This window comes from Colius striatus, chromosome 1 (genome assembly GCF_028858725.1).
Source record: "Colius striatus isolate bColStr4 chromosome 1, bColStr4.1.hap1, whole genome shotgun sequence".
Taxonomy (NCBI): domain Eukaryota; kingdom Metazoa; phylum Chordata; class Aves; order Coliiformes; family Coliidae; genus Colius; species Colius striatus.
In genome coordinates, this window is record NC_084759.1 from 75,080,165 (window position 1) to 75,098,970 (window position 18,806).

At 38.3% G+C, this 18,806-nt stretch overlaps 1 protein-coding gene across 3 annotated transcripts in view; it reads right to left on the reverse strand.

Moving 5' to 3' along the window:
* MID1 (midline 1) overlaps positions 1-18,806 on the reverse strand; it is a 192,903-nt gene that overhangs the window by 86,678 nt on the left and 87,419 nt on the right. The window lies entirely within an intron of this gene.

Sequence of the window (18,806 nt, forward strand, 5' to 3'; positions counted from 1 at the left end):
CTTTGTAGGCTACTAGTTCATTAATTAAATAAATGAACTGAATGAAATAAAGGAAACAAAGAAGAACGACAATAAGAAATAAAGAATTAGATAAATGCACAATATCCTACTGACAGATTTTCCTGCACAGCACAGTCGTTCTTTCCTCTTCAAGACTGATATAACCAATATGCTGCCAGGGCATTTATATAAATTATTTATTATTTAAATACTAAAGATATTTCCCTAACAAGGCCATTTTTTTCTAGGGAAGCATTAACACACAGTGTTAAGCAGGTCAGCAAAAGTAAAATGGACCATTCTACAAAAACCTCTTTGTAGTTAGAAAGCTGTTAGTGTGGGGTTTTTTCATCTATGTCTACTATTATGTGGATAATCCAGGGAGGCAGGAGCTTGGGTTGCATCGAAGAGGACTCTATTACTATTAGACAAGATTTCTTGATTCAAACGCTGTGAGCATTTGCTGTATATTCAGTGCATCTCAGGTATTAAGGGCATACAGAATTGCTGGGGTTGCAAAGGCCACCTGGGCACCGTTCAACCCTTCCCGGCATCCAACTGGAGGCTTACTATGCAGCTGAAAGTGAATATATAACACAATGCACGTTCAAGAAGGCTGGGATATCCTGGCAGCATGAGAATTCCTGTGCATTGGTAGAGTGCACACGCCTGGGTGGTGACAACTGGAAATCCCAAAGATGTTTAAGATTCTAGATGAAGAAGAGCCAAATTAGAAGCGTTTTTAGACTTATCATCTGGAAATTCTGAGTACTCATTTCCAGTCTTTAGAATTTGCACAATCCAGAAGGAGAGGACCCATCCGAGAAAATCTGGGTGTATGGAAGCTTTTCATTACAAACTTACTAGGGATAAGAACGTGAAAAATATTTCATAATAATGAATGCTGCTGAACTTCAAGTAGCCAGAAACAAGGAACTCATGTCTCCCATGAAGTCCATTTGAGCAGAACAGACAAGGCTAACTGAAAACATCCTTCTGATCTGATGCGCAGTTGACACAGAAAAGCTATAAGTATAGAACCTAAACTCACCTGAAAAGCTGGGTAAAAACTAGGACAATAGCTTGTTCATCATTAAGAAATTCCACTTAAACTAGCTATGTGTTATTTCCAGAAATGGACAAATGTCATCAACTCTCTACTAGAGTATCAGTATCTGTACATTGCAAAAAGCAGAAACTTAAAACAGAAGATCCCTCATTGGGAATGAACCTCTGGCTCACACACAACAACTATTGCAGAAAAAAAATAAATGTTGCCCATTCTAACTTTATTCTGTTATTGAAACTTTGCCATTATAAATTTTTACTTAAATGAGAACTAAGCAACAGAAAGTAACATTTTGAATGGGAGTCCTTGTAGAAATTAAATTCCAGTGCTTCTCAGGAGAGGTTCATTACGATAGCACTTACTTTAAATGAAGAGAAATCAACCAAAATTTTGAACAAACCAGAAACACGACTTTCTCCATATTGCTCATTATTTGCATAATTTTAATTTCCAGGACCATATACCACAGGCTGTTAAACAAGCCTCTAGGATTCTGATTTTAGCTGCAACCAACATGAATGTGCACTCCATCATTTATCACTTGATTATGTCCCAAAGCTATCAAAAATTAGTGGCTGGAAATCAGCCCTTTCACAGAACTTACTGCCATTTCTCAATTGTTTTGAAAACCTTAGCATCAGAAGTCTTTCTCTCTTTTTCTGCCACACTGGGAAATCTGGTGTTGGGTTCCACAGGACTTGGCAATGTCTCTCCTAGTCCTTTCTGCTGTTAAACTGCAAGCTGCCCCAGGGTTTCTGAATCAGACACACATTGGGTTTCATGGCATGCCTCCGATGGAAAAGATTTTGAGCAATTCAGCTATTCCACACTGTGTGGTTTGCAAATAACACCAGCCCCTCAGCACTCTGATATTGACGTAACGCTTGTGGGGACAAGTCGTTAATAGACAGTTTCCTAACGCTGCTAGGACCAAACACGCCACAGAAGCCACATGCTACAGAAAAGAAAACCTCCCTTATAGGAATTAATGAAACACTGCTGTATTGCTGGTGGTGTACAGACAAGAACAGTACAAAATTTTTCCTTCTTCCTCCTCCAGTTATTATTAATTTGTAATGCAAAAACACACCGTTAAGTATTCAGAGTGATAACTCATGCAAACACCGAAAGAGCTGACAGCACAGCCCAAAGTTTTTTATCATCAGACTTTGTGGGAAGCTTCTCAACCTGAGATTTAACCTTGGGATTTGCAAAATTACAGACAGCTGATTTAAATATCCCTGCTCAGAGAACTTGGCCTACTACTGCTTTCACTAAATTACAGCTGGTCAGTTGATTAAAGATGAAGGTATCCAGAAATTACTGGATTTAAGGACCACAAAAATCTAGCCACAATAGCTGGGCCAGAATAGCTCAAACTCTGACCACTACTCTTTAGTAATAGGCATCCTGGGTAATGATCTTTGAATGTAAGCAGCTGGCATCAGATACAACACATGCAAAGGCAAACTATAGATACAAGGAAGTAAAGATGAGATGCTGCAAAGATATTAACAGTGATTGAAACTGGACTCACTATGTATTCCAAATCAGGCTGGAAGAACAAAAGGGCACTTTAATGGGTGGAAATTATTTGTAATATATTATTCTCCTCACATAATAAAAAGGAAGTCTCTTTTTTCCCTTTTGCTGTTCCCTCATATATTGGATTGAAACACTTCCTTCTGGTCCTCTCTGCCAAGTCTCTGTATCAAAGGAAATATCAGCTCACTATTGTTAGTATATAACTGAGCTGAACTTCATCTAAGAACAGTCTGTAGAGCTATTGTGCCAAAAACAAAGAAGAAAAATGTCAGTATTCTCTTAATGTACTGCATCTCTATTTTAAATAAACCTGCACAGAAGACAGTCATTTGGAGAATGTAAAGGAGTGTAAAGGGATAAACAAACCAGCATATTGAAAGCAGCTTCCTCAGGTGCCTTTGCTCCAGAGAGGCCAGACATAAGCACTCTGAGTATTACCTTATTCTGAACTACATGGGGCTGTGACCATGATTTTCTGGGGCGGTAGCCAAACCAAAATACTAGAAACAAAAGAAGTTGCTGTGTCTCTTTGGTCCTGTCACCACTCTGGGGTGGGGAAAGAACAAACTTGATCTGGATTTCCCTCTTTTTTCTTTAAAGAGAGACTGAACTTCCGGGCTCTAGAACAACCAAGGTGGAAGGCAAACATGGCCAATGACATCTCTGCTGTTAAAGCTGTTTCAGCAGAACTCCGAGTGTCAAGGCTGTGTGCTACAGGGGAACTCATGAGGCAAAGCAGTAGGGAGAGCAGGCTGTGGACCACGAGGAGATCTCAGCACCTCTGGCTATCTGGGCACAAGAGACACTATGCATGACACCAGGAACAAACCATGCTACTGTGGTTTACCGAGGAAATGGTCAGAGGAAGAACTGTCATCTACCCTCACGAAGAAGAGAGAAAGTGAACAGAGAACAAGAAGATTCCACTCCAAATTCCCTCTAATTTTCCCCTTGAGGACATTGGCCTTTTGCAGAGGGAGGTGTGGTTTCCAAGACTTTCACGCTGAGATAAAAATTAAATTCCATAATCCCCGAGTTAGTGGGTAAAAGAGGAGTGACATGACTTTATATCCAGGCTATTTTTTTTCCTCACCTCAAACTGTTTCTAAAGTTTTACTCAAAAGTGGTAACAGCTTTAGGATCAAAATCTCATTTGTGATGAATTTGCAGTCACTAAAAACATTACCTAACTCTATTGATTAAATCGCAGGATGAAGCCAGTCTGATCCTTCTAATAAGCTCAGGATTATGCCAGCATTTTCTCCGTGACTTTGCAGAATGTTACAGCAGCCAATTAACCTGACCAGACAGGCCAAGACTAAAGTCACCATCCAGTAATGCTAAAAAAAAATCACAACGGAGTTGTTAAGCAACTGTTAGAACATTGGTTTTTTGGGTATGGCACGGCGTAGAGGCACCTGATTGCCTTCAGCAATGCTGAAAGTATTACGTATGAAATCCAGGATAACTATAAAGCTTATTGTGAGCTGAAACAACATGACAACAAATGATTTCAGCCTCTCACTAAAATTGCCAGCACTCTGTCATTTGGCAAAGCTCTCAGAAGACATGAATATTTGTTTTTCCAAATCTCACATAGCTTTGGGTTTGCAAAGCTACATAAACAAATGAATTACATTAAATCCCTGACTGATCTAAAAATCCCACCCTGCTTATTGCTCTTTTCACTTCCTCTTCTGGCAGTTCAAATTGAGGAGGCATCAATCTGTTGCTAGAGTAGATTTATGTTGCTGGAACATTTACCTGAGGCCAAATGTTAGTTCTAATAACAATTTTTTATTCCCATCTAAAAGAATGTTTACTGGCTAATGCTGAGCAACAGAAGGATACAGCAGACTCATTTTGACTTCTTGTTTTAAACCTTAGGGTTGAAAGAATATCAAATCTCAAAATGTAGTTTTTCTCCAAGTACATACGTATAATGAGGATTACTACCTACCTCTGAACTCTTTGCTCTTTGTATTTTTTAATGCTCTTTCCACATCAAAGTTCTGTGAACTTTAGTGTTGAACACGTTAGTCTCTAATCTCAACATTTGATCTCCACACTTTTCTTTGTTTAGCAAATGAATTTTTTTTGTTTTTCATCAAAAGTCTGAATTTTTCCTGTTTCTCACCCCTCCTTTTCCAATTACTTCTGCTAGCACTGCTCTCAGTTGCTGCTTCTGCAACTTTGCTGGCAACAACTAAGCACTAAAAAATAAAACAAAAAAAACCCTAAAAAGAGAAGATAACGTGAAGGACTTTGAAGATAATGTGGAGGACTTTGTTGGCTTCATCTGATCATCTGTCGCTGAGCTGATAACTCTTTTGGAAACATGTAATGTTAAATATTCATGCATGTCCAATTCCAAAGCCATAACACTTTATATTCATATTCAAAATACAACCCCAGAAGCTTTGCTTAGCATATAAAGAAACAGAAACATAGTTGTTACATTAAAGTATGCTCTAAACTGTAGTATTTCATATATGCTTAATTAGAATGGGTATATTAAGACTTAGTAAAGAGAAATATTTAAAGGCCCAGATTTGGCCACAAAGAAAACTTGTCTGTCCTGAAACTAGGATTTATTTTGAGATCACTTTTAACACAGAACTAGGTGAGCAGACAATAAGGTTGAGGCATGATGCCCCAGAGCTACCCTTGCCTGATTAGGAGTCGTGACTCTTCTGATTCCGATGCTGGCAAAGCTGTGGCTCCTGCAAGGCTCCCTTTGGAGGACCCTCTTTCCTTGTTGACCGTGTCACTGCAGAGTGTGGTAGGAGAAATTTTCCAATGTAAGCCATCCAAAGTTTCTCCTCCTGTCCTCCCCTTGCCTTCCCAATAGGCTTTCCAGCATGGCTTGGATTAGCCTTAAGTTCTTGTGGTTTCTTGTTTCAGATTTCAGTCTGGCCATTTGTCATCCTGGTCCTACTTCTCCTCTCTGTTCTTAAAATGACAGAACACAGGATCACCTCTCTGGATAAGATTATAAATGCTTCACTGTTGAATTGCCAGTGACGAGTCTCTGCCAAATTCATATTCTAAAATTCCCCAAGCAGCCATTTAATTACATTATTTTGGATACAGCACCATAGCAGATGCATTCATTTGATGAGGATTCATTATGGTTTATGGTGAAAACAATGGCAAATTAGCTCTGATGTGCTTTGGAATTTGCTCTTTACTTAGTTTAGAATAGCTGGACTTCCAATCACATTTGATCCTGCAGTCTGTGAGAAAGAGGAAAAGCTCTGACAGGAGTTCTTAAAAATCAGATGTATCTGCACCTGTTACAGCTCAGCTATTAAGTCCTGCTGGTTTGTGGTTAAAAGAATTATTAAGACAGACTCATTTGCTATATTTCAAGGAATATTCCAGGACTACTCCAAAAACTGTATTTATAAAACAAAATAACCACATAAATAATAAATCCTCATTTTTGGCCATATTTTTAATGGATTAAATTTTCTCAACGCAAAAGAAATTTTATCCCAACTAGAAATCCAGTAAGGGTTCTCAAGGAAATCTGAACCAAATGACATCTTTGACTGCTTCCAAGTTCAAACTTGAAGCCAGATTTCTGAAACATTTGTTCAATTTTTTGAGACTGTCTGGAGTACTTACAGTAAGTTCTAAGTACATACTAGGGAGTGACATGAGACTTAATCATAGGGCAAAAGTCAGAGCAGGGGCATAGAAAACTCCAAAGATCAAACTTGTCCTCCTACCACTACTCTCAACAAACACCCCAGCTTCACATTAGAAGCTACATTAGGAGCTTTTGCCAGAGTGCTAACATCATATGATGGGTGTAACTTCTGCAGAGAATTTTTGTACTGAAAAAAGCCTTTTATATAGGCATAGTTATAGCACTGCTTTTGTACCTCTGTAATTTATTTAGCTTTGTTTATCAACACACTTTTTTTTTTATTGGCAGAAATACTTTTTGGCCACTTAACAACAGAGGGAAAAAGAAAGCTTTCTTTATTCAGTTTTCCTCAAATTCTGAACATTTGACTCAATATCAAGAGTCATACCTGTACGGTGGAACAGCAATCTGTGGTGATAAAGAGAACAACATTTAAAAATGCTGGACATAGAGAGGTTGCTATATCCCCTTTTTATACATTGTAGGTGGGATTGCTCCTCCTTGCTTAGAATAATATTTAAAGTCCATTCAAACACTTTCCTCCCTGTCCTCCTCTGTTAGAGCCTCATCTTTTCTTTGTGCCTGAACCAGAGTATGTCTAACTCATTACTGAGTCATCTCAACTTGCTACACATCCAGAAATACAGTGCAGAGGGGTTTTTTTTTTTGCTATTCTTGAGAGCTGGCATAGCTCAGGGTGTGATCAGATAGGCATGGCACAGATGCTGAGGAGGAGGTAGGGACATACTGCTACAGGAGCGGGAAGGTGGTGGACACACAGAAACCAGCCATTAAATTGTTTTGACTGCTAAGAAAATGCATTTTAGGCAACTGATTTAGGCATCTACCAGCAGCACCTAGCTCAGTAGCCTTCGTAGAGTACATCTGTGCGGTCAGTGGAGGCAGATGGGAGTGTAAAGAGGGATAAGACTCAGGAGTCTCACCTCAGGCATGTCTGCACTGCTGCATTGCCAGGGCTGCTTGCTGCCAGCAGAAAACGCAGGCAACCACTTCACTAAAGGGTCACACAAATGTCAGAGCTGCTTCTGCAAGACAACAGTAGTGTGCAGAAAAGACAGGGAGAACGACAATGGGATGAACCATTTTTTTTGGCAGCAGCAGCAGCAGGCTTGTTGAATAAGTTCAGTGATCCCACAATATAGCCTCAATTCTAGCAGTACAAATAAGATAAACTCCAAATAGTCAGTAATAAGCACCTAATAAATAAATAATTAGTAAGTAAGAATAAAAAAATCTAGTGATAGCTGCTGAAGCAATGTGAGATTCTGCTGGTATGTCTATGGCCAGAATTTGGTACATACTCTAAACATAACCTAAAGCAAAAGCAGTAATAGGGACAAATTTTTAAGACTTGATAGAAGGCCTTTTACTCCCATTATCAAGCTGTTACTGCTTCACATCACCAGAAACCAATTACATTAATTCTGACTCTTAAACAAGAATACTGAGATTACGTACATATTATATAAGAGAACAAAACCCCGAAGCTTCAAACCACTTCTACCTGGTGGGCTCAGTTTAAATTGGATTCCCTTTGCTGAAGCACTTAGCCACACTCCAGGGTTTCTGAAAGACTTTCCAATGAATTTTTCTGTGGAAATAATGACTCAGAGAGAGCAGCCTTGAGACAGGCAGCTTCCAAGATCGGATATTTGCCTGACCTTGCAGACCTCCTCAGGAAGGAAACGAGTTCCTCCAAGGAAAACACGTGACAGCAGATTCAGAGCCCCATTCTGCAAGCAGAGTCATTCAATGAAGCACTCCAGTCTTGAACTTCAGGGTGATCTGAGGTTCTTACAATGCCAGAATATGTCAGGAGAAAACTCCACAAAGAACAAGCATTCTCTTCTTGACTTTTCTACTGGTTTTTTTCCTTGTAGCAACAGTTTCATTGCTAATTGTAAGCAGAGTCATTACAAAATAAGCTCTCCCATATCTGAATTTTAACTTGTGACAATCATTTACCTGTAACCCAACAATGTAGTTGTACTCCTATACTGCAAACACTCTGCTCACAATAAAGGTAACAATTATACTGAAATAGCTTCCTAATTAATTCAAAATTACTTTGATACTGTACATATTAAAGTCTAAAGCCTTCACTGACTTCAACAGTACTGAAATTCAGCACTACGAGGTTTAAGAGCAGAACTCCATATCAGTTTTGTTTGCTTGTTTGTTTGATTTTTCCTAAAGAGTAGCAGTGATTTATCTGACAAAAATTACATTGCTTTCAGGTGAGAACATGCAAACTTATTTAGGCAGAGCAAGAACACATTAAAACTGCTCAAAATTCAGACTTTGTTTATTCAGATGTTCTGAAAAAATATTTTATCACCTTACCACTTGCTTTACCCACTCACTTTCAACAAAAGACATTACCAGATAATTATCAATCTAGAGGTGGTGTTAGCGTAATTCACTATACGGTAAGATAAAGGCTTGCAATTTGTATAAACATGGACAAAGCTGGAAGTGATCAAGTTAATTAAAGGGGTAAAAAGGGTTCCTCTGATGGTATTCTTAGCCCAAAAGAACTACAGTCATTCATAGCACTCTGGCTGCATAAGAATTTCAGTGCATCAGAATTTCAGGAGAGCCGGAGCACACATCCACCAAGTCTGAAATAAAAGGTTAATTCAACAGAAGGAAAGACAGCATGAAAACCACAGAAAAAGCTTCATGGTTGCTTCTCTAATTGGAAGATCTGAATGGAAAGGTCACCTTTTCCTCCAGTGATCATAAGAAATGTTCAAGAGAGGATGAAAACATTATTGTATGTCTAATATAATGCCCCTTCGCTGCCCCAAACGCTGCAGCACATTTTTTAAGTTGAAGGTTGTCATCAAACATAGGGGAAAGAACGCCTGCCCACACTTAAGGCACATGAAAGAAAAGATTATATCATCATATGAATTCATCCAAAGTTTTCACAATTCACCAGGCATCTCTAGTGAGTCATTTTGCTAAGTGGGCAGCTATGACCCCTTGGGATGAAGAAGGGCCTCAATGCAGGAGCTCCCTCACATGGCAGTTTTCAAAGAACGAATGAATTTTAATCCTCAATGCCAGCCTTCCCAAAGCAAGCACTTACTCACAGAAAAGCAAGCATGGCTTGCTCCTGCTGAGCTGAAGAACACTGTGCAACAGGAGAGCCCCAAGGTTGGTAGTGCCATCCTGGAATGCCCACTGACCCAGCAGCCCTCCATATGAGGGAAGCAGGAACCATGGAAAAAACATTCAGTGACCTGGAGGTCCATGAGTACTGGAAAAACACAAGGGCTTTCTTGCCCATGCATTCACCTCCATCAGTCTCTTGCATATCCACACATATATTTTTGCCCTTTTATAGTTTACAGGATACAGTCAGGTTTAGTGTACTGGGAAAGGCATTGAAAGTATCTATTTTTGGATTGACAAATTTTAATGCTTTAAACCTGTTGATGTCAGTCAAATATTATTTGTAATTTTTTATAGTTCCTTCAATTATTCTTTTGAATGTATTTCTTGCATGTATGTGTACGTGTCTTTGGGCAACAAGTAAAATATTTTAAATACCTACTCAGATGTACCATCATCTATACACTGATTAATACGGTTTCTTCTCTTTAGTAACTTAATAGTAAGATAGATATTGCTCACATTCAGTTTGAATGAGTTATATTCTCCATATGCTGCTGGCTTAATCTGGAAATAAAGTTTGCACACACTGTCATTAGCTATAGCCTAACGAGTCTGCTTAATGCTTCTACCACGAGCCACATATGTTGTAAGCAGCTGTCCATCTTTAATCTCTTTAAAAGTTTGGCTGTATCATAGCAAATAACAAAACTTAGTGTTAAGCTCCACATTTCAAAATAGCTACTACATCTCCAGAAGCCAAGAGATGCATTTCATGGGGGAGGCTACTGTAATGCAGGAACTTACTGCAACTGCCAGCAGGTCTTAAAGGACTGGGTGCTTACCAGTCATTAGAGAACATTAATCTACGTAACCAATACAGCAATTTAGGCTCTTCTCTTTTACTTTGTCACAGATGTTTTAATTTCTCTAGTAGTTAATAAAAGATGATGTCTTGTCGTCTTTAACTAATTCTACCTATCCATTAGACTTAAATATGGAAAATTTCTCTGGCATTCAAACGCATTAAAAGCTTGGATTGACATGGTTAATGATAAATAGCATGAAATGTCAATATAAACTGGGTGAAGTAAACAGGACAGTTTGACAAGTCCTAAGTTCTGTTGACATTTATGTGAATATTTTTAGAGAAAAGACAAAAGTTGAACTACTTTCATCAGGGAATCACCTTCACCCCCCCACCCCACCCCCATTGATTAGCTTAAATTTAGCTATTGCATCCTCCAGCTCTGATTACTCGGCATGCTAAGAAGTCTTCCAGTACTATCTGCCATCAGAGATGTTCCAGCTTATTTGTAGCTGAACAGGTTAGTGTTTATCTTATGAGGCAAATCCAGAAGTTTAATACCTTTAAAGTAAGTATTTCAAAGTGTGTGTGACTTGCAGGTGGAATTACAGGAAATAAAATAGAAAAAAAAATGCTGGGTATTATGATTTTAGGCATATCCCTGATCAAAAGGTATATTCATACTCCCATCCTGGTATTAATCCTGGAACCCAAGTACTCTGTCCCTCTCTCACTTCTTCACTCAGCCTAACAGCAGATTGCTGCTCCCATCTTCATCTGTCCTGTTATTAACAATGATTTGTCACCCACAACTGGTGAGTCTACAGTAAGTAATAGTGTAACGATGGGTTCATGCAGCATGGCACTAGGAAGTAATGGTATTGAAAATGCGTCTTTGTACTTTTTAGCCTTTTAAGAAAAGACTATGTATTTTATCACTATTTTTTGCAACATATGAGCTGTTGCATACGCTACACAAAAGATCTCTTCTCATTGTACTAGGTTTTTATTTTAATTTCATTTAAAGTACCGTTTGGTAAAAAAATGTGACATCAAAAACCTTAATTTTGTTAAGAAATAAAAGATGAAACATGAGGTAGAAGAGAATCTTTCTTTCATTTCTTATGAGACAAAGATTCTTTTATATTTCAGTTATATTTTCAAATTTAGGGAGCATAAATTTCCAGTCAAAAGAGAGCAGTGCTATAACAATATACTTAGATTGCTCTGGACATCAGAATTAATTGTTAGACTGGTGCATAAGACAGGACATACAGAGCCAGGAGTTCCACTGGGACTTCTCCTAGATGGAGGGCACAAGAATTCAGGCCTTTCAGCATAGTGACTAGGGGGAGTGAAGCTATTGTATTCCAAACCAGAATAATTGTAAGAAATTAAAGGGTAGTGCCTCTGCTGACTGGTGAAACTAACCAATTCTAATTTTAAACTTTCTTATTTAATTTTAACCACGACATGATGCCAACAGCTTGCCTGATAATTATTGTGACAATAGAAAATTTCTGTATACCTGTCATGCTTGCTTTCATATTTTGTTCTAAGCACAGATTAATGAATATTCCTTGAAGCTGGAATTACATCTCATGGACTTGTAAAAGACCTTCTACCACAGGGCTTTTTTTTAATTGAGCCTTTGGGAATTACCACAGTAAAATTAAGTAAAACCATTTCTATACTTTACAGATGCAATTGGGAGAGATGATAATAGAGTGGAATACTGTCTATTCCAAAGTCACAAATGCCCACAAGAGATTTCCCTTTTTTTTTTTCTTCATAAAAGCCCCTCAGCTTCTGTAAAGGTATGAAGTTGTATATTATATATTACTGCAGCAAAGTATCCTTGTCTTTTTGAATTTTCAGCATTTGTTTTTTGCAGCCAGTGTTCTGTGGGTCACTAAAAGACTATAGATAGGGGGTCTGTCATAATTTAGAAAATCATTCTCAGTATCATAACTAACCAAATAGATAAATCACAAAGGAAAAAGCTAGCTATAAGCCCTCCAGTTACATTTGTTATCTGTATTGATTTTGATCCCACTCAGGCTGCCCAGGGGGGTTGTGGAGTCTCCTTCCTTGGAGGTCTTCAAGACCCACCTGGACATGTTCCTATGCGACCTGATCTAGGTGACCCTGCTTCTGCAGGGGGGTTGGACTAGATGATCTCTAAAGGTCCCTTCCAACCCTACCATTCTATGATACTGTACATTATTATTGTAGGATCATGCTACTACTTTATGTCATTATGGCCAACATACTGTAAGGAAGCTAAAATAGCCATGTTTCTTAGGAGAAGACTGAAATTACAGTTTGGCAAGAAATTTTAATTTCTCCCAAAATGCAAATGTTGTGAGCACAGAAAAAAACCCAAACCCTATTCCTTTCAAAGTCAACCTGATGCAACTTTGCACATGCATTCAATACAAATACACAGCCCAAAAGTGCTGGAAGTGCAATAATGTTGTCATTGAGATGGACAGGGAAATATTTCTGCAGAACTGTGGAATCATTGCTTGTCCATTTTACTTCCCTTTCCAGTTTTCTGCACTCAAAATCTCACGGGGCTCTTTCAGAGGAGACAAGGCATACATGCAAGCTCACAGGGGCTAGCAGGCAGCGAGTCACTAAGGCAAGCCAGGGGGGACCTGTAAGGTACAGAAGCAGCCCAGAGCTCCAGTTCCCCAAGAACTTTTGTCTGAGGCATTACTACAGCGCTGCATGTGCTCCCCTTTCAAAGTTGTAAATTGGGATATTGCATAGGACCACCACCACCACAAACAAAAGGAGAAATTTGTAAAACAAGGGATACTTCCACTGCAGCCTGAAATTAAAAAAGGCTATATAAAGAGCAATCCTGCTGGCACCACCAAGGCACATCATCAAGAAAGTCAGTGATGTATTACTTATTTATTAGCATTTTACTGATGAAGACAAAGCACTTTCAGTTAAACATTTATATTGTAAAAGGACAAGAATGCTTAAGTAAGCATTTACAGAAAGTCTAGGAATAACTCAGTATAGTTACACTACAATAAAATAGTCTCATTTTCCATTTTCTTTGCTCCTCCATCACTTTTCATTCACTTTAGATAACTGGAAAACAGAGCAGGCTCTGTCTGATTTGTAAGGGAGCGTTACAAATGCAAGGTGAAAGCTGTGAAGGACAGGAATCCCCTCACTCCATGTCCTTGGTGTGGGTGCTTGCTCTTGAGGGCAACAACACTCTTCCTAGCAAAAGGAAAGTCTTCCTCTGTTATGAGTCAAGGGATGCCAAGGGAGAGAGGGTTTAGGATATATAGTTTTGGGGACAGGTAAAGATGGGAGAAAAAGAGAACACACAGTCTTATCACCTCTAACAGGCTTTGAATCCAAATTGTGCTTTAGAAACTGAACACAGCTTTCCAGTCTGTGACTTTCTGGAGGAAATTCCCTCTCCATGGACTACTCAGGCTTTCCAAATAAGGCACTGTTTCTGATTGGTATGAATCCATACGTATAGATTCACAGTGCTGAGAGTACACAGACGTATTATAATTTTGCTAGGAAGTGTACATTTTGCTGAAAAAAGAAGGCCAAAGTAAACCATAATATATATTTACTTGTAAAGTCTTAAATGGAAAACAGTGTACTGGGATCATTTCTGGATTTGTGTTTTAAGATCAGACAATATTAAATAAACATAATAGGTCATGAAAAATTTTAAACATCAGATAAGAACTAAAATGCTTTAATCATGCTCATATGATTGTGTATCATTACAGAGCAGAGTTAAAGTTATTTGGATTTCTCTTTTTGAAGTAATTTAATGTATTAAATTAAAGCTTGAGAGAAATCTTGAGCGTCCTGCAGTGCTTATTTGGGAGATATTTACATCCACGTTCTGAGGTGGGTTTTTTCCTATTTCAAGCATACCATTAACCACTTTCACCTTAAAATAAGCTCAGAATATACATATCTAAATATTCATACCCAACCACACACCTCTCAATGACGTCAAAGAGTGCAAGTTTTAGCCTGCTGCCCATGATAAGTGTTTTTAGCTATACTCCCCCAACTATATCATTCTCCAGTAACACACTGTTACGCTAGAATGTTCTGCCTTAGAAAGGCCTCTTGTTTGTAACTTTTCCTGTTAACCAACTCTATCTTTGTTACTCTGGTAACAGATATCTGATTCCAGATATTTGTGAACTTAGACATTACTAGAAATTACATGCATTTCTATGCTAGACAAACAAGTCTACAGACACATACATACAAACACACATAATATTGCCTTTATATACTAAGACAAGCACTATAAATATGCTCATAAAAGAAATAAAACGTATATATGGACACATATTTACACATATATGCATGATATATTTATATGTAAGTCCAGAAATCAATGTTCCCAGATTGTCAACTCTATTGTTTGTGTAAGTGCAGTTTTGTTTTGTAAGTGCTGGGTTCTTATGGTATCATGGTATAGCAATTAATGATCAAGCTGCAACTACAAAACAATAAGAAATAAAAACAGTTGGAAAGCTTCAACATATAGATGAACAGTATCTCTGCAAAGACATTTACATATGAAAAGTTTTTCAATTCATAATATCTATAGCAGGGAAGCAGACATATTTTTGCACTCTATTTGTAGAAGCTGTGGACTTGACAAAGTGTCTCACCTTTAGAGTCACAGTAGGCTTATAAGGGTTGAATGCAATTTTCCCTACATGGAAACAGTTTATGGCTACTTTCCACCAAAAAAAAAATAGTAGTTAGTAATTGAACTGACACAGCACTGAATCCCTACATTCTGAAAGTGTAGGAAAGGTAGAGATTTTTGGCTTCTTCCATGAAAATCAGTAGAAAACCACACAAACAAGCAGCTTTCTTTTGTTCCTGGAATTACTGAGTGCCATTCAAAGGACTGTCCTGCCTTCCTAAATGTGCCCAATACATGTCAACACTAATAAGATTCAAACACAAACACAGAGAACCCAAGCTAACACACAGCAGTTCAATTCAACAAAGGATCTTTCTTGAATAAGTACTACAAAAATTGTGCCAAAACTATGTTTTGGCAAGAATATATGCATCAGTGGCCAGATTCTCAGCAAACAGGAAGGTGAGGCATTGGTTTAAAATGGAGTTATGCTAGCTTTTCACTGTTTAAAACTACGGCCATCTTCTTTTTGTTACACCTCTTCATGGCTCTTTGCTAATACTAAATGAGTAACCTGTCCATCCACACCTCATAACTTCCCCCCAAAACATTCTCTCTTGTTCAAAATAAGTCTTATCTTTTCTATTTTTATTAACATTTCCAACAGAATAATGTTAATTTTACAATTTTTCTCTGAAAAAAAACCTGAACATACTTTTCGATTGTAGTTTCCTTTCCATTGCAACAAGACAAAAAAGCAATGAATCACTATCAAAAGAAAGTAGCCATAAATATTTTCTTTGAGGTAATATGATGGGTTAGGCATAAGTCTTTGCACCTTCTATTTTTAAAGCTCTCATAGTTTATCTAGCTAAAAATTATTTTAAATTTATACCACAATTTTGACTGCCACCGCATAAACTTAGCACATCACCTCAATATTTCCTATTCTTTTTTTCAGTTGTGATTTATCATTTTGCTATTGTTAATATGCATCTTTCTGTGGTCTACTTAAAATCACCCCAACACCACACCTATAGACACTAAAACAACTATAAGCATGAAAATCTATCATGGTCATGTAACTAAGCATGAAAGGACTGTTCCTGGAAGTGCTCTCAAGCCTCTCCACCCCAGTACAAGTTCCAAAAGAAAAGCACCTTTTAGGGTTAGAGCTGTAGTTGCCAAAGGAAAACACTTTCTCATTTTCAAATGTCCACAATTGCTATTAAATTGACTGTTAAACACACTTCAGCATAGACGCCTCTGTTGGACAAGTGTATAGAACTCCTAATGAAGGGGTTTCATTTTTGCCACAAAAGGAGCTAGATTGTAATGGCATCTTTTGTCCTATGCTTAATGAAGGGTGAGATATTGTTTGAATAATTAGTAACACTGCTGGAAGAGAATGCAAGTAATTAGCATAGCTTGACACCCGGAGCAACACCAGTTGCTGTTGTTAGCATCAACAATGTGTTGATTTAAAAAGAACACCACAGAAAGAAAGTGTCACTTGAAATGCTTTTGCTTTTCTTTTTTAAAGATACAATTAACCACTCATTTTTTTGAATGAATGCTCTATACTATTGGCTGCTGCATGCTCTTTCTTTTGGATTTTGTCTTTAATACCCGAGCAGCCTATCTATCAAACCCCAAGTATTTTAAAAACTGCAGCAAAAATAGAGCAAAGAATAACCCGTTTTTTCAGGCAGAGATTTCTGATCCACTTGAACATTGAATTTTCCAATGGCACATACACGTTATCTATAAGTTAAGGAAGACCGTCTGTAAGTCTATACCTAAGATTTACATTAGCAGCATGACCAGTGACTCCAGAGGTCATATCACAGCTTATGAAGGAAGAGGCCTGGACATGAAAATGAACCTGAAATGCCATTCTATGGAACTGAAAATCTCATTCTCAGAGTTTTAAAGATAAAAACATCACAAATTTCTGAGATCAAATTGGAAATGAGGAAAAGAAAGAAATACTTTGCAGGTTACCTTCTTATGAACAGAGAACAGACAATGGACAACATCTAGACTGTTCCTAGCCTCAGAGTATAAATGTGTCAGATCTACTGGCATAACTGATGTTATCACTGGCATTATCAACATGAAATAGGCTCACGACAAAGGGGATAGGAACTGGATTCCATGTAGATTAATAGCTATCTGTACAAAACACTTTTAGATAGTTTTCATATGAAGAATGCCAACATCTCACAAAAAGAAAAAAATTCTAAAGATATTTGATCCAGGGCTATGCTAACTATTAAATTAGTACTTGAATTATGCTTTGAGGTAGCTGGCAGAAAGTACTTGGCATCTGCCAAGTTAGCTAAATTGGGTAACACGCAATGTCCATGTTACTTGCCTGCCTGAGATTCCCATTTAGAGTTTGTTTAGGCACCTTGGCTTGGAAAGCCACAGATCATTCAAAAATACCCTATGGTTTTTTTCCTATACAAAGTCAAAGCTCTCCGGTGAAGACACATGCCTTTTTAAGCCTTCTGTCAAGACTTGCCATATCTAAGAACAGCAACACCGTGAAACATTTAGTACTTATTGTCAGGAAAACGGGTAAGGGAAATAAGCTGGAACACAAAAAGTTACATTTAAACATAAGGAAAAATTTCTTTCCTGTGAGGGGGCCCTGGCACAGACTGCCCAGGGAGGGTGTGGAGTCTCTTTCTTTGGAGGTTTTCAAATCCACCTGAACATGTTCCTGTGTGACTTGATCTAGGTGAACCTGCTTTAGCAGGTGGGTTGGACTAGATAAGCTCTAAAGGTCCCTTCCAACCCTACCATTCTGTGTGATCCTAAAACACATACTTGTCCAATATCTAATTTTGAGATTATTTCACGTGAAGTACTGCATTTCTACCGATATAAAGATGATAAACAATGCAACTGTTCAATCACTTTTAGCTTACTAAACAATAGCACCTTTTAAGGACATAAATCCATTAGATTATTGAAAAATACTGTAAATCCATGTACCTTCTATTCACATTTATAGCCCATGCCCCATTTTATCAATGGCTAAACTCTTACCTATTAAAACAACAAACCAGTTTAGGAACAAAGCAAACAAACAAAAAAATGAAGAAAAAATAACAACTTATCCTTGGTAAATAAAAAAGTCTTTAAAAATGAAAGGAATCTATGAGTTCCAGGTAAAGAAGTGTATTTCGTTATGTTAAAATAATCATAGAATATGATCTACATGTTTGCATATGCCTAGAGCCACAAAACCCACACAGGATGTGTATGCAGATTTCACCTGTGCTCACAAAAAGTTATCATAGACATGTGCGCAGCATATATTTTTGTCTGAAAGTATTTAAGAAAACCCTTCTAGTTAGTTAAACCTATTAATTCAGTTTCTCTTTCCATCTCCAAAATTATGAGGGAGAAGGCTGATAGATAAGCTTTACCCCTTGCACTTGTGGTTTCTCGACTGTAGTCCATCTTTAAAAAAATCTCACTCCCCTAGGCACTTGAAGAATGTCTGGAGGGAATGGGTGGAAGAAAGCATACAGTGCTTAATTCCTGTCTTTGCTCTGCTGCAGCAACCAAATCTGCATGAGAGGAATGCACACCCAGGTGGATAGAAGGCCACTCGTTGTGGCCTCACTGTTCAGTGAGAGCTGTGCCTCCACCGGCAGCCTGGAGAACCACCAGAGCACCCTGCAATCTGGCCACCCACTGCCACGCCAGGGATATTCTGCATGGGAAGCCAGGGAGCTGACCGAGCTGCCCAGGTACCTGGCATGAGATACGCTGGGAGCTCACTGAACCATGGGAATGCCACAAGAAGCTCAGAAACAATTTTGTTTCCAGGACTGTGCTGCCTGCAAGTGCAAGTCAGAGGCAGTGCGGCAAGAGCGGAGTGGCCATTCGCTTTCCATGGCTGACA